Source organism: Phaseolus vulgaris, chromosome 10 (assembly GCF_051622355.1).
Source record: "Phaseolus vulgaris cultivar YP4 chromosome 10, ASM5162235v1, whole genome shotgun sequence".
NCBI classification, from domain to species: domain Eukaryota; kingdom Viridiplantae; phylum Streptophyta; class Magnoliopsida; order Fabales; family Fabaceae; genus Phaseolus; species Phaseolus vulgaris.
Genome location: NC_143507.1, coordinates 39894694 through 39910254, shown reverse-complemented (window position 1 = coordinate 39910254; position 15561 = coordinate 39894694). Strand labels below are relative to the sequence as shown.

The 15561-nt window shown below is 33.7% G+C and overlaps 1 pseudogene; it reads left to right on the top strand.

Moving 5' to 3' along the window:
• Positions 1 to 1250: 1250 nt before the first annotated feature.
• On the top strand, positions 1251 to 5648 carry LOC137823504 (uncharacterized; annotated as a pseudogene).
• The last annotated feature ends 9913 nt before the right edge of the window (positions 5649 to 15561 follow it).

Below are 15561 nucleotides of genomic sequence, written 5' to 3'. Positions count from 1 at the left end.
TTCCTTTACCTTAAATTCCACTTATGGAAATTTTACCTCAAACAGGAAACCACTCCAAAATTTAGGAACCTAAAGCAAGTTATCCAAATATTACCAAACTTCAATGAGCTTAATCAAGTTTAGAGAAACATTTTTCTCAACTAACCACACTAAGATTGATGGCTAAATCATAGAAAAGAAAATAGATATGAGTAAAAATGAACTTACTCTGTTTAAAAATCTGATCAAATAAAAATATAACTTGACTCCACAGATATAGCATGACGTGATCAGATTTTCAGGAAAGAAAATAAAATGAAGAAAAAAAGGAAAAGATGAAAAGTTGGAAGAGAGAGAAAATATGAAGGAGGCTGCTGTCTTGTATTTTAAGGGGGGTTACAACTCCGATTTAACTAAGATATCAACGTTACTAATAATTAAGTAGTTGTTAATCTATTTTACATTCTAAGAACAAATAACTGAATTACAGGATAAAAAAAAAGGTGGATATTCATTCTCGAAATGCTATTTTATTGCAGGCCATATATAATCTTTTATATAATGAGTTATAATAATTCATATTATAATTTTTTATGAAGTTATACTTATTATGAATCACATAATTATGAATTACAGTTTTTTATACATGTCATAAACTACACTTTTTAATTATACTTGTACTGATAGGGTAAAACCGAGAGGTTCATGCCGAGAACTACATAGCATAACAATTAAGATGATTAAGTTAAAACCGAGAGGTTTTGACCGAAAGCAATAAAGACAAGAATAAAACAAATATAAAAGTTGTAAAAGCCCAATTAGATAAAAACTTGCAAGAGGGGTGCACAAATAATAAAAAAGGTGCAGAAAGAAAGCCCAAGAGTAAAGGGAAAGCCCATTAAAGAAACTCTATAAATAGGAGTTCAGAGATAGAAAGAGGTAAGAGTGATTTTATCTGATGAACGTAAAACCTTTTCTGACTTTGGCATCGGAGCGACTTGCAGGTACCCCCCACCTGTTGTGAGGAGAAGCCGAGAGCACCAGCCGAGAGGAGAAGCCGAGAGCACCAGCCGAGAGGAGAAGCCGAGAGCACCAGCCGAGAGGAGAAGCAAAGAGTTTCCATAAGGAGTACCCGGCCCAAGATAGTATTCAGCCCAAGATTGAAGGATTAGTCTTGATTAACCCATTTCAAGTGTTCTTGGTCCTTGTTGTAAGAACATTTTGGCGCCCACCGTGGGGCCGAGGGTCAATTGAGAAGGGTTAAAGACAAGATGAGTCAAGGAGGAGAACAAGGTGGAGATCGGGAAGACAATGTTAACATGCCAATGGCAATGTTGGTCCAATTACAAAAAGAATTCGAGATGTTAAAAAAGAATAATGAAGAAGAATTGAGTATGTTAAGGGCCGAAAACGCACACATGAGGAGAAAGTTACAAGAGGAAACGGTTTTGAATTCATCTTTCGAAACTGTCCAACCGGGGGTACAAGTGAACGAGAGGATATATAATGAAAATTCTCAAACCAGAAGAAGATGGCTTGAAAATTCTGGGGTTTGTGCAGGAACATCTTCCAGAAAACATCCGTTTTATGATGTTATAGTCGATACTCCGTTGCCTGACAACTGGAAGAACTTAACCATTGACAAATATGATGGAAGTACGGATCCTGATGAGCATATTGCAATATATACTACTCAAATCAGCTTGTACACATGGAATGATGCTGTTATGTGCAGAGTATTTCCTACAACTCTGAAAGGGGCAGCATTGAGCTGGTTTACACGCCTCCCACCGTTGAGTATAGATTGTTTTGATACGTTGATAGAAAAGTTCGGTGCTCAATTTGCAACTAGTCGTCCCCATCATTTAACGTCAATCGCCTCAGTGAACATAAGACAAGAGAAAGGAGAGTCTTTAAGAATGTTCATGGAACGTTTTGGGAAGGTTGCTTTGGGAATCCGAAATCTTAGTCCAGAGGTCACCATGCATCATATGATAACGACATTAAAACCGGGACCATTTGCCGATAGTCTTTGCAAGAAACCTGCGATCAATCTGGATGAACTAAGGCAACGGGCATAAAAATTTATGCAAATGGAGGAATTAAGGGATTTTCGAAATCAAGTAAGGGTTGATGGAGGCGAGAAGAGGGTGACAAAAAGAACACCCGCCTGTTGCAAGAAGAGCCCGAGAAGAATTCAGAAGCCGAAAATTCCAACAATACACACCTTTGAATGCAAACAGAGCTAGAGTTTTACAAGAAGCTATGGCAACAGAAATAATACCACCACTGCGAAAAGCACGAACACCAGAAAGAGCAGATCATACCAAGCATTGCGAGTATCATAAAAATCATGGCCATCATACAGAAGAATGCATCGGGTTGAAGGATAGAATAGAAGAATTAATTCAAGCTGGACAGTTGAAACGCTTAGTCCAAGGAGGAAATGTGAGAATAAGGTTAAGTCCTGAGAGAGGATCGAGAGGGGGAGAAATGGGCCAGAGAAGAGTTGAAAGATTTGAAAGAAGAGATGAAAAAAGAGTTGAAAAAAGAAGTGATAGAAGAGATGGAAGGCTAGAAAGAAGAAGTGATAGGGATCATCAAAAGACTCAGTCAGTAAGGCGGAGTAGGGAACGAAGTCTGGGTAGGCCGGTCAGAGGATTTATAAACACAATTTCAGGAGGTTTTTCAGGAAAGGAATCCTCATCAGCAAGAAAACAACATTGGAGAAGCATCAGAACAATTAATCATATTTTCAAAAGAAGAACCTTGCCACCAATGCTTTTCACAGATGAAGATTTTCAAGAGATTGATCCCGATCACGATGACCCTATGGTGATAACGGTAGAAATAGCTGAATATGCTGTTATGAAAACCTTAGTTGATCAGGGGAGTTCAGTTGATATCTTGTTTTGGGATACTTTCAAAAGATTACATTTAAGAGAAGAAGATATAGTACCTTTCCGAGAGCAGATCATTGGCTTTTCGGGAGAAAGAGTTAACACTAAGGGGTACATTGATTTGATGACCACGTTTGGAAGAGGCAATAAAACTAAAAAAATCAAAATCAGATATTTGGTGGTGGATGCTACTACATCATATAATGTGTTATTAGGACGATCCTCTTTGAATAAACTGGGAGCAATAGTTTCAACACCGCATTTGGCTATGAAGTTCCCAACAGAAAAAGGTGAGGTAGCAACAGTTTATGTCAATCAAAAAGATGCTCGGGAATGTTATGCAGCAGGCTTAAAGATGAATTTAAGAGCAAACCATGATACTGAAAGAATGGTGGCAATGGCCGACTTGGACCCAAGAATAAATGACGAAAGGATAGAGCCAAAAGAAGAGACCACAGCTGTGGTATTGGGTCAAGACGAGAAGCAATGCACTTATGTAAGTGGAAGTTTGCCAAAAGAGTTGTTAAGTAAATTCATCACAGTGTTACGTAACAACAAGGATTTGTTTGCTTGGAAACCATCTGATATACCTGGGATTGATCCGAAAGTAGTTTGTCATAAATTGTCTGTATGTCAAGAAGCAAGACCGGTCTCTCAAAAAAGAAGAAAGTTAGGAGAAGAAAGACGAAAAGCGGCAATAGAAGAAACCGAGAAGTTAATGCAAGCTGGTTTCATAAAAGAGGCTCAATACACAACATGGTTATCCAATGTAGTGCTTGTCAAAAAACCAAATGGAAAGTGGAGAATGTGCACAGACTATACAGACTTAAACAAAGCTTGCCCGAAAGATACATACCCACTACCCAACATAGACCGGCTAGTGGATGGGGCGTCTGGACAAGAGATGATGAGCTTTCTTGATGCCTATTCAGGGTATAATCAAATACAAATGTATGAGCCAGATGTTCCAAAAACGGCTTTCACCACAGACACTGCGAGTTATTGTTATAAAGTCATGCCTTTTGGTTTGAAGAATGCTGGAGCAACATATCAAAGGTTGATGGACAAGGTGTTCAAAGATCAGATTGGAAATAATATGGAGGTGTATGTTGATGATATGGTTGTGAAATCAGGGGAGATAGAGAAACACTTGGAAGACCTTGAGGAGGTGTTTGCACAGATAAGAAAATACGAAATTCGGCTTAATCCAGAAAAATGCGTTTTTGGGGTAAAAGGTGGAAAATTTCTAGGTTTTATGTTGACAAACAGAGGCATTGAAGCAAACCCCGACAAGTGCGAAGCAATAATGAAGATGGGAAGCCCAAAGAATTTGAAGGAGGTACAAAGACTAGTGGGAAAACTCAACTCATTATCAAGATTTCTACCAATCCTTGCCCAAAAAACCAAACCAATAGTAAACTTGTTAAAAAAATCCGAAACCTTTGAGTGGGATGAGCGGTGTGAGCAAGCCTTTTCTCAAATCAAAACTATAGTGGCCGAACCACCAATCTTGGTTAAACCAGTGTCAACCCAACCTATCATAGTCTACCTAGCCACCTCGGCTGAAGCCATAGGAGCAGCCTTGATTCAAGAAACCCCAGAGCAAAAACCAATATATTTTGTGAGTAGATCCCTACAGAGTGCCGAAACTAGATATCCCAAAATTGAAAAAGTAGCCTTAACCCTGGTGTATGCTGCGAGACGTCTTCGGCCATATTTTCAGAATCATCAGATAATTGTGAGAACAGATTACCCAATATCCAAAATTTTGAGAAAACCCGAACTTGCAGGTAGGATGGTGACGTGGACGATGGAGCTATCAGAATATGGAATCAAGTACGAGCCAAGAGGACCTATCAAAGCCCAATCCCTTGCAGATTTCATTATTCAAATGCCAACAGCAACACAGCAGGAGCACTGGACATTGTATGTAGATGGAGCATCAAGCAAAAGAGGCAGCGGAGCAGGAATAGTGCTTGAAGGACCAGATAACTTCCAGGTAGAGATGGCGCTAAGATTTGAGTTCAGAACATCCAACAACCAAGCCGAATATGAAGCTCTTGTTGCAGGGTTACTATTAGCCAGAGACATGGGAGTTGAAAACGTCATTTGCAAAAGTGACTCTCAACTTTCGGTGGGACAGGTGCAGGGACAGTATCAGATTTGGGGATCAAAGCAACGAGCACGTCAGTTGAGCACCCACAAACAAATGGACAAGCGGAAGCCGCGAACAAAGTTATTCTCGAACAGTTAAAGAAGAGGTTAGGAAGTGCTAAAGGACTATGGGCTGAGAAGTTGCCAGAAATATTATGGGCATACAGATGCACACCACAAACATCAACAGGAGAAACATCATTCAACCTTACATACGGAACAGATGCAATGTTACCAGTAGAAGTTACCGAACCAACATTACGAAGGCAAATGGAAGATTGGAATATCAACAATGAATGCTTAAGAACTGATCTTGATCTTATTGAAGAACTCAGAGAACGAGCAAAAATAAAGGAAGCAGCAGTAAAAAGAAGAGCAATGAAAAGGTTTAATGCGAAAGTAAAGTTCAGGGATTTTAAGGAAGGAGATTTGGTCTGGAGAATGCGTACTGATGCCCGAAAAGATCCACGACATGGAAAGTTGGCAGCCAACTGGGAAGGACCATTCAGGATAATGGAAAACTTACATAACGGAGCTTATAGATTAGAAACTCTAGACGAAAAAGTGATACCGAATACATGGAATGCGAGTCATTTAAAGTTCTATTTTAGTTGAAACAGATGTAAGCCAGAAACTTGTATACATATCGATTATCTAATCAAGAAGAATTATCCAGTAACATCATCTTATTAGACTCATGCTTCTCTTTTCGGTCTTGGACGCTTTTCACTTCAGGTGAAATCCCTCCCGAAAAAAAAAAATAAAAAAATTTACACCATTCTTTTTGGGCTTGGATGATTTCACTTCAGGTGAAATCCCTCCCGACAAAATTAGACATAATTCTTTTCGGTCTTGGATGCTTTCACTCCAGGTGAAATCCCTCCCGAAATTGGTTCACAAGACATCTCCAAGCAATAGATATAAAACCGAGAGGTTCATGGCGTTTTCACTCAAACGTTGGCAACTAAAGGCAAAAGTTACATTTATCCACGCACGTCTACGTTTTTGGTTACTTTAAAAAGTAATACAAACCGAAAACCAACAACAATACCAAGGCAATACAAAACCGAAAAATAAACCTTAATGGTTAATAAAAACCAAATAATACTCGTCACGTTTCTAAGTTAAACATTTAACAGCGTTTAACTAAAATAATTCAAAGTACAGTCCTCACATCGTTCGACCAAAAGGTTTATCATACAACCGAGAAGACCAAACCGATAAGTTCTAAACATTTAGCACAGAGCCGAACGTATGAATCAACAAATAATACTAAGTAAATAACAAATAACTTAAAGAATAATATTCGTTAGTTTCTGATAAGCTTCCATGGAGACATTACAAAAAGGATTCAAAACTTCCACATATATGTTCGACATTTCAACACCAAAACAGCCTCCTCATATAAACTAAGGCACTATAAACAAAACATTAACATCTACATCTGCCTAGTTTTCGATATTGATATCTTCGGCATCATTATCCGGAATTTCATTCACAGGAATTAGTTCACCATTATAAAAATCCTTTTTAACATCAAAATTCCCTTCATCAATAGGAATCTTATAGAAATATTTTGCTTGTTGAAGAGCCTTTTCGAAGCCCAGCTTATGTTGTTCAAAGATAAAGCTTTCGGCTTCAAAAATATTGGTTCTCAGCTGATGTATCTCCTCATCCATAGCTTTGATGGTGTTTTTGTCGGAATCATTTGCAGAAGATAAAGCCGATACCTTATCATTCAAACCTTGATTTTCTTTACACAGTCGAACGTTCTCTTCAACAGATTTAAAGTTCTCGTTCTCCAAATCAGAAATTTTCTTCTCAAGACCTTCTATTTCAACTTCTCGTTCCATTTTCTGCTTTTTAATCTCTTCTAACTGCACCGATAAAGAGCTCATTTTTTCTTTATACTCAGCAAAATCATTCTTCAATTTGTCAAACTCAGATAACGCCACACAGTTCCCATTCTTCTCCTTCAACATCTTTCCAATCAAAAGATTTCTGCTTGACAATTCAATAACAGAATCTGCCAAAGCAGCGGCATCCATAGTCTTCAGCATGTTATAAGACGATTCACCAAAAGATGTCTGAACAAACTTCGCATACTTCGTTGTAGCACTAAATATCATTTCCGAGAGAGGTTCGGAAGAAACATGTTCACTCTGACGATGGCGCCGAGAAGACGAATGCGACCTTTTGCTATTCCTATCACGCTTTTTTGATTTCTTTGAAGGACCAGCAGCCTCAACATGGCTTACCGGATCAACCGCTTCCACATTCACAATAGGTTCTACCACTTCTTCCACCACAGGGTTCACCACATTTTCACGACGGGGAGTTACATCACCCACCTTATTCAGCAATTTCGAAAAATACGAGCGAGCTTTCAGATTAGTGCTCGCCATCAAAGCTGAAAATCAATAAAACATTTAGCTAAGTTAAAAGTTTTATCCTAAAAAGAGCAAAAATGTGGAACAACCACGTACCAATCAGATTTTCTCGAGGATTTGGTGAAGTATACAGTTGTAGTAGGGCGCGAGTGGGAACCTGGTACGAGAGCCGACTAAAAACCTCAATAACATGACGATCGGCAACACCCATTGAATGAAACGAAATAGAATTAAACTTCACAGGATCTTTCGTCCAATACAGGGGGAACCTTGGAGAATCTCCATCAAAAAAATACTCTCTTCCTACAGGCTCTATTAGAATCTTAAAAAAACTGCCCTTAAAATCTTTATATGATGATGTAAAAGGTTTAAGAAAACAAACATTGGATTTACTAATAAGGGATAACCACCCTGGCCGCTTCCCAGGCCGAGAGCTATAATAATACAAGAAGGAAGCAGGACTAGGAGAAAGCGATAATAATTTACACAAAATACTAAACGCTTGCATCGCAGCCCAACCATTCGGATGAAGCTGAGTAGGCGCGACATTAAGGAACTTAAGGACACCTATTTGAAAATTGTTCAAAGGCAACCGAATATGAAGATCTCTAAAAAAGCAAGCATAAAAATAAAAAAACTCATGACTATCACCCTCTCGACCATGACAAACATTGTCGGCATCTCCAACACGCCGAAAAGAAATAATATCATTTTCAATGTCAGAATAATAAATCTGGGAATGGGAAAGGAAACTACGAAGTTCTATAGCAGAACGATATTTGGACAAATACTCTCGGACTTTAGGATTAACCCATTGGTAACCTGGACGAAGATTTCTCTGAGGCAATACAATGCCGAATTCTTGAAGAGCATCAACAGCCGGTGCTCCATTTGAATCATTCATACAAGAAGGGGTAACAGATGAAGACTTCGAGTCTTGGCGATCCTCTTCTCGCACCACTCGCCCAGTTGATTCACCACCCGCGCTTGAAAAATCATCAGAAGCAGAAAAACTTGAAAGAGACATTACCTTTGCACGAACTGGTTACAGATTGAAAGAAAGCTGCTTTTCTCAATACACAACGAAACACATTCGTAAAAATTTGGAAGAAGACCCTATTTATAACCCAAAGTTACACCCTAGAATTTGAAACGTTGCAAGCAATCTGAAACCGTTCAAAAAGGTATAATCTAACGGTTGCAACAAGAAGTTCACGTCAAATCAATTTAACTCAGCAAGGCACAAAAACCGAGGCATTCAATATCAAATCAAATCAAATGTCAAATATACTTTTATTTATGAAGACATGAATATTTTACAAGACCTTAAAATATTTCTGTCTTGGGGGGCTAGTGTACTGATAGGGTAAAACCGAGAGGTTCATGCCGAGAACTACATAGCATAACAATTAAGATGATTAAGTTAAAACCGAGAGGTTTTGACCGAAAGCAATAAAGACAAGAATAAAACAAATATAAAAGTTGTAAAAGCCCAATTAGATAAAAACTTGCAAGAGGGGTGCACAAATAATAAAAAAGGTGCAGAAAGAAAGCCCAAGAGTAAAGGGAAAGCCCATTAAAGAAACTCTATAAATAGGAGTTCAGAGATAGAAAGAGGTAAGAGTGATTTTATCTGATGAACGTAAAACCTTTTCTGACTTTGGCATCGGAGCGACTTGCAGGTACCCCCCACCTGTTGTGAGGAGAAGCCGAGAGCACCAGCCGAGAGGAGAAGCCGAGAGCACCAGCCGAGAGGAGAAGCAAAGAGTTTCCATAAGGAGTACCCTGCCCAAGATAGTATTCAGCCCAAGATTGAAGGATTAGTCTTGATTAACCCATTTCAAGTGTTCTTGGTCCTTGTTGTAAGAACAATACTTAAATGTTATCCGGTATTAAAATTATTTAACCAAAGTTTTATTAGAAATTAAATGTAGAAAAATATAAGATAAAAACAATGTAGTTTAAAGTGTGCTTAAAACATAATATAATTTACAAAAAAAATAAATTAAAATACAATAAGTACTTACACATCATACTGTAATTTTTTTTTTCTATATAATGCTTATAGTTTTTGTGTGTTTTTTATTACATTGGATAAATACTATCTTACTCAGATATTGGTACAAAAATATATATATATATATATATATATATATATATTATAATTATGAATTATATAAATTGATAATAAAAAATTGTGTGGATAAGTATGTTTCAGTTTTTTTTAGCAAAAAGATATTTTTTATAATAGATTCAAATCAATGATTTGTTCTTTATTTTTATAATTATAATAAAAATTTATACAATAAATTTGAGTTTTTAAAAAATTAATGTAATTTTTAAAAAAAAAAATGTGTTAAAACTATGCTAAAATTGTCAGAAATTTAACAAATATTTTTTTAATTGGACACTTCACGGATACATGTGTTACAAGTATCGTTGGTGTCCGATATGTGTGTCGGACACACCATTTAGAGGGGTGTCCAAAATTCATATGATAAATGTGAAGTGTTTCGTTAACTTTATCGATAATTAATTTTTACTAAAAAATCTAATCTGCCGTTTTTAATGATTTTTTTTTCTAACTTTGTTTTTAACATCACAATATATAAATATGAAATCTTACTCTAACCCATGTAAACTAACTTTGATTATGCATTTCATTTGTATATTCTATATTCTAAAATATTATAAACATTTAGGATGTTAAATTTTAATTAAAATCGTTAGAATTCACGAGGGCATATTAATAAGAATCAACCATACTGGAAGACAGTTATAAAAGTAAAGATTTTTTTATTTTTTTTTATTTTTGGTCGGCATTATAAAGGTAAAGAATATTGAAGACTAATTATGAAATTTAAATTTCAAACATAATTTTCAAAGAAAAGTTTGAGTTACTATATCTAGGAATCTTTATTTCAATCACATGTTCCTTTACAATAAACATCTAGTGGAACAATTGCTAGTGCCTCATGATTTGTGGTCCTTCTTACGATCTAATATATGACCTAACAAAGACAAGGGTTTTATCACCAAAATATTTAATATATGTTGCATATTTTTTAATCATATATTAAATATCATTATATTTATTAAAACTACAATTGTTCAGAAAAAAAAATTCTTACGTCATTAATCTGCACAGTATCAGTATATTTAAATTGTGAAATAACCATAACTCAGATAATAAATATGACCCGTGTATTATCTGCTTAATCAATAAAGCATTAATTGATCGTATAAATCCAAAAAAATATAAATAAAAACCAATCCTTATCTTATACCAATCAATTGTGTAAGATTGAATATTTAAATTTGTTTTAAAATATATTTAATCTATTATATATCTATTAAAGAGAGAAAACAATCAAGTTTCGTATCAATTAAAAATAAAACCTAAAATAATATATAAGTGATAAACCATCTATTTTACATGTTGGTTTCACAAAAATAAGTTCAAATTTGTAATATATATGGTGGTATAGTTAACTCTAATTGTTAATTAATATTCTAGAATATTTAAAACAAGTTCTTTTTATTTTGGATGCAATTGCACAATTTTTTTATAAAGAATCTTTTAGAGAGAAAAATGATAATAAAATAAACTTTTATATACAAACTAGTTTATAAAAATTACTTCATATATTTATTATAAATCTTTATTTTAATTTATAAAAAAAAAAATATTTGTCTCTCCTTAAAACTCTTTTAAAAAAATTCACCACAAATACATTATGTGTTAATTTTTTAAATGGCTGCGCCGTCCATATATTTACAAGGCATGGATGGACGAGGCACTATGAGCTGAAGGGAAAGAACGGAAAGTTAACTAATTCCGGCGCCGTCAGTGCCACGTCACTCTCATGCATAACATTATGAAGCCATGTGGAGAAGAAAGAAGACTTAGTCAACGATAGAGTGTAAAAAAACCTTTTTTATTAATGTTAAAGACGACTCTTAATGTTAAAAGACAATAAAATAATAATTATTTTATTTTAATACACTTAAAAAAAAAATTAATTTTAAAAACTGAAAATAATTAATTATTATATTGACTAAATTAAAAACTATTTTAGAGACTACAAAAACTTACTTTTGGTATCTAAATTAGTTTATATTATGGTTAAATAGTTTATAAATTGGTATCTAATTAGTTACTAAGGTTTTAATTACCTAATATTTAGATTTTAAATTTAGTAGCAAAAATTTTGGTAACTAATTAGACAACAATTTAGAAACTATTTAATAGTAATATAAATTAATTTAGATATCAAAAGTTTGAATAGTCTATAATAATGATTTTTTTAGTGATATAATATTTTATTTAAAAAATGTTGTAAAATGATTATTTTTTATTATTAAAGTGTAAAGAAAACTGTACTATGTTAATGTGATCCAAACATAAAAGTTTGTCAATCTCTTCCCACATGAAAAATACTCTTATTTAACTTTCTAAAGCAAAAAAAAACAACCTTATCCTTATCGATTATCTCTTAATTTGTCTTGTCAATTATCCCTCAAAATCTAAAGTCACTTTGAATGGCTCTCTTGCATCTTCAACTCATCACTACTACTCACCGGCCATAAAACTTTGTTTTTGTTGCATGGATTAAGATTTGAGTGGAGACTTTGGCTTAGATGTTCGATCTACTTGTAAGATTATGGTGTACTATAATAAGAATTTTAAATTCGTGTGAAATTTGTTAAAATTTGTGTTTAAATTGAGTTTGAGAAACGACCGTTTTATAAGTACAAGAGAGAGTTTAAGATTAATAAAAATAATATTTTACTATTTAGCTTATAAAATTAAGGAAAATTATAAAGTTATAATAATAATATAATAATAATAATAAATATTTTATTATTTATTTATTATAAATCTCTGTTTCTTTAAAACTTGGTTTAATTTTTTTTAAAGTTTCTGTGTAACACCCCATAATTTACATATAACTATTACAATAAAAGTTCTACCAGTTTCTATACAAACTTGGAGTTTTTCAAAAACATTCCTAATACATGATTAGGATTTATAGAAATACAATTTACATATCCACAACTCAAAATAAGACTCTGAACCCTCTAAGGCTCTCCTGCACCTGTATGGTCATCTGCTCGTGTACATAGTACAGTCATTGCAGTTCAAACACAACAAGAAAAGCAAGGGTAAGCTAGTGAAAATAGAATTTTATAATATACACAATTAAATCAAAAGAGAAAACCAAATTACATGATCAATTTCTCAAATTATTCAACTTTCTTCAAATCTCAACAATAAACAATCACATAGATCTCACATGGATCTACACATCCAGAATATTCAACAACAACGTCTTCCGGAAGACCCGTATTAAGTAAGTCCTACCAGAGACTAACACCTGATCCAAAGATTACCAGCGAATCCAACAGAAAGGATCAGGGTAAGTTCAATACAACCCAAGCCGTGCATCTCATATGTCACGGTGTGCATGAACTCCCCCATCAGCTTCTCACCACCTAATATCTTAGTCTATGTGACTTAGATCATCAGTGAAGCTCGGAGATCTCTGTTACCACATAGGCATCAATACTTAATACACAACAAACATCAGTCCATACATTATCCCAAATGTATGAATTCAATTCCATACCATCCCGTCATACAATATCATTCCAAACACGATCCACAACATTCAAAAACGTAATTAAAATAAAAAAAACAACACTTAAATATTAAACCATCAAAATATAATATTTTTACAAATTTAAATAATATATAAACAAACAACCCAATATATATAACACACAACATCCCTGCAAGAAAAATTGAATATTAGGACCACGTCCCTTCCGCATTCAGATCTTCTATCCTAGGGTGCTATAAAAAATTAAATTTAGCTTCCCTTACCTCAATTGCTTGCTTTCCAAGCAACTTTTAGAATTTTATTCCCCGCCGTTTGGATAAGCTTCAAGATTTACAGGCCTAATGCAAATTATCCAAACAGAACAAAATTTCAGTATATAATATAATAAGTTGAGAGGATTGAACTTCTCAACTGACCCCACCAAGATTGATAACTAAATCCTAAGGAAAAACAGAGAACAAAGGATATTTAGAGTAAAAATGAACTTACTCTGTTTGAAAATCTGATCGGGTAGAAATGTTCCTTAACTCCTCTGCTACAACGTGGTATGATCAGATTCTAAAATAGATGAAGATTGGGAGAGAAATTAAGAGAGAGAGAGAGAGAGAGAGAGAGAGAGAGAGAGAGAGAGAGAGAAAAGAGAAAATGGCATTGGGGAGGGGGTCTGTAGCTTTTTCTAAAAAAAAGCGCCGTTACATTCTGGGATATTTATTTGTTTTTTTTAGTAATTATTTTGATATGTGGAATTTTGGTATCAATGGTTTGGTCTGATTTGTCGTGTGAATTTGATCTTAGGAATTGATTGTTAAGTGAGTTTGAAACTCATTGGACAAGAATGCATGTTATGCAGAGGCGAATTTGATTGTGAGATGTTTTATTATGTTTTAAAAGTTAAATTTTTATATAATTGTACGGTATATTGAAGTGTTGAATGAGAGGACTTAGTTCCTATGTTCATGTAGTTGTGTGGATAGATAACACAATGAAGGTAGTATGACATATGCATATCAATTTGATCACACCATACTATAACTGAAGAGTTAAGGAACATTTCTACCTGATCATATTTTTAAACAGAGTATCAATTTTTCTCTAAAGATAATTTGTTCTCTGTTTTTTCTTAGGATTTAGTCATCAATCTTGGTGGGGTCAGTTGAAAAGAGTAATACTCTCAACTTACTCTACAAACTGAATTTTTGTTCTGTTTGGATAACTTGCATTAGACCTTTATATTTTGAAGCTTATCTAGATTGAGAGGCTAAAATTCTAGAGGTTTCTTGGAAAGCAAGCAATTAAGTTAAGGGAATATAACTTTAATTTTTAATAGTACCCTACGCTAGAAGATTTGGATGTGGATGGGACGTGATCCCAATATTTAATTTATCTTGCAGTGATAGTTTGTTTATATATTGTGTTGTTTGTTTATATACTGTTTAAACTTGTAAAAATATTAGATTTTGATGGTTTAGTATTTAAGTTTTATTTTTTTTTATGTTAAATAAGATTTTAAATTTTGTGGATTGCGTTTTGAATGATATTGTATGATGAAAACTGTTTGGAATTGAATTAATACATTTGGAATAATGTATGGACTGATGTTTGTTTGTGTATTAAGTATTGATGTCTATGTGATAACAAAGATCTCTAAGCTTCATTGTAAGATATCAGTTGGTGAGAAGCTGATGGGGGAGTTCATGCACACCGTGACATATGAGATGCACAACTTGAACTGTATTGAACTTACTTAATACGGATATTCTGGAAGGCGTCAATTATTATTCAGTTTGTTGAATATCCTGGATGTCTAAACCCATGTGAGATTTATGTGATTGTTTTATGTTGGGATTTGAAGAATATTAAAACTAGGGAAATTGATTCATGTAATTTGGTTTTCTCTTTTGATTTAATTGTGTATATTATAAAACTTATTTTCACTAGCTCACCCTTGCTTTTCTTGCTATGATGTGGACTGCAATGACGGTACTATGTACACGAGCAAATGATCATATAGGTGACAAAGGTTCTATAGGAATTTAGGATGTTGTTTTGAACCTTATTTGTTAATATTTGTATTTATATAAGTCATAATTTTGTAATAGAAATATTTTGAGTAACTCGTATAGAAATTGGTAGAACTGGTATGATAATAGTTAGATAAAATGTCTGGAGTGTTACAATTAATGATATTATTAATCTTATTAATGATATTATTAATATTATTAATGATACTATTAATATTATTAATGATCTTATTAATAATATTAATTTTATTATTATTAATAACATTACTAATATTATAAATAGGAATAAGTAAGAAATAAGAAGTAATAAGTAATAAATAAAGAACAAGTAATAAGTAATAAATAGGCAATAAGTAATAAGTAATAAACAATAATAAATAAGTCATAATAACTAGGTGAGGAGTAATAAATAATAATAGAAAAAATATTAATAATTTTATTGTTAATAATAATTTATGATAATAGTAGTATTAATGATCTTATTTTATATTAG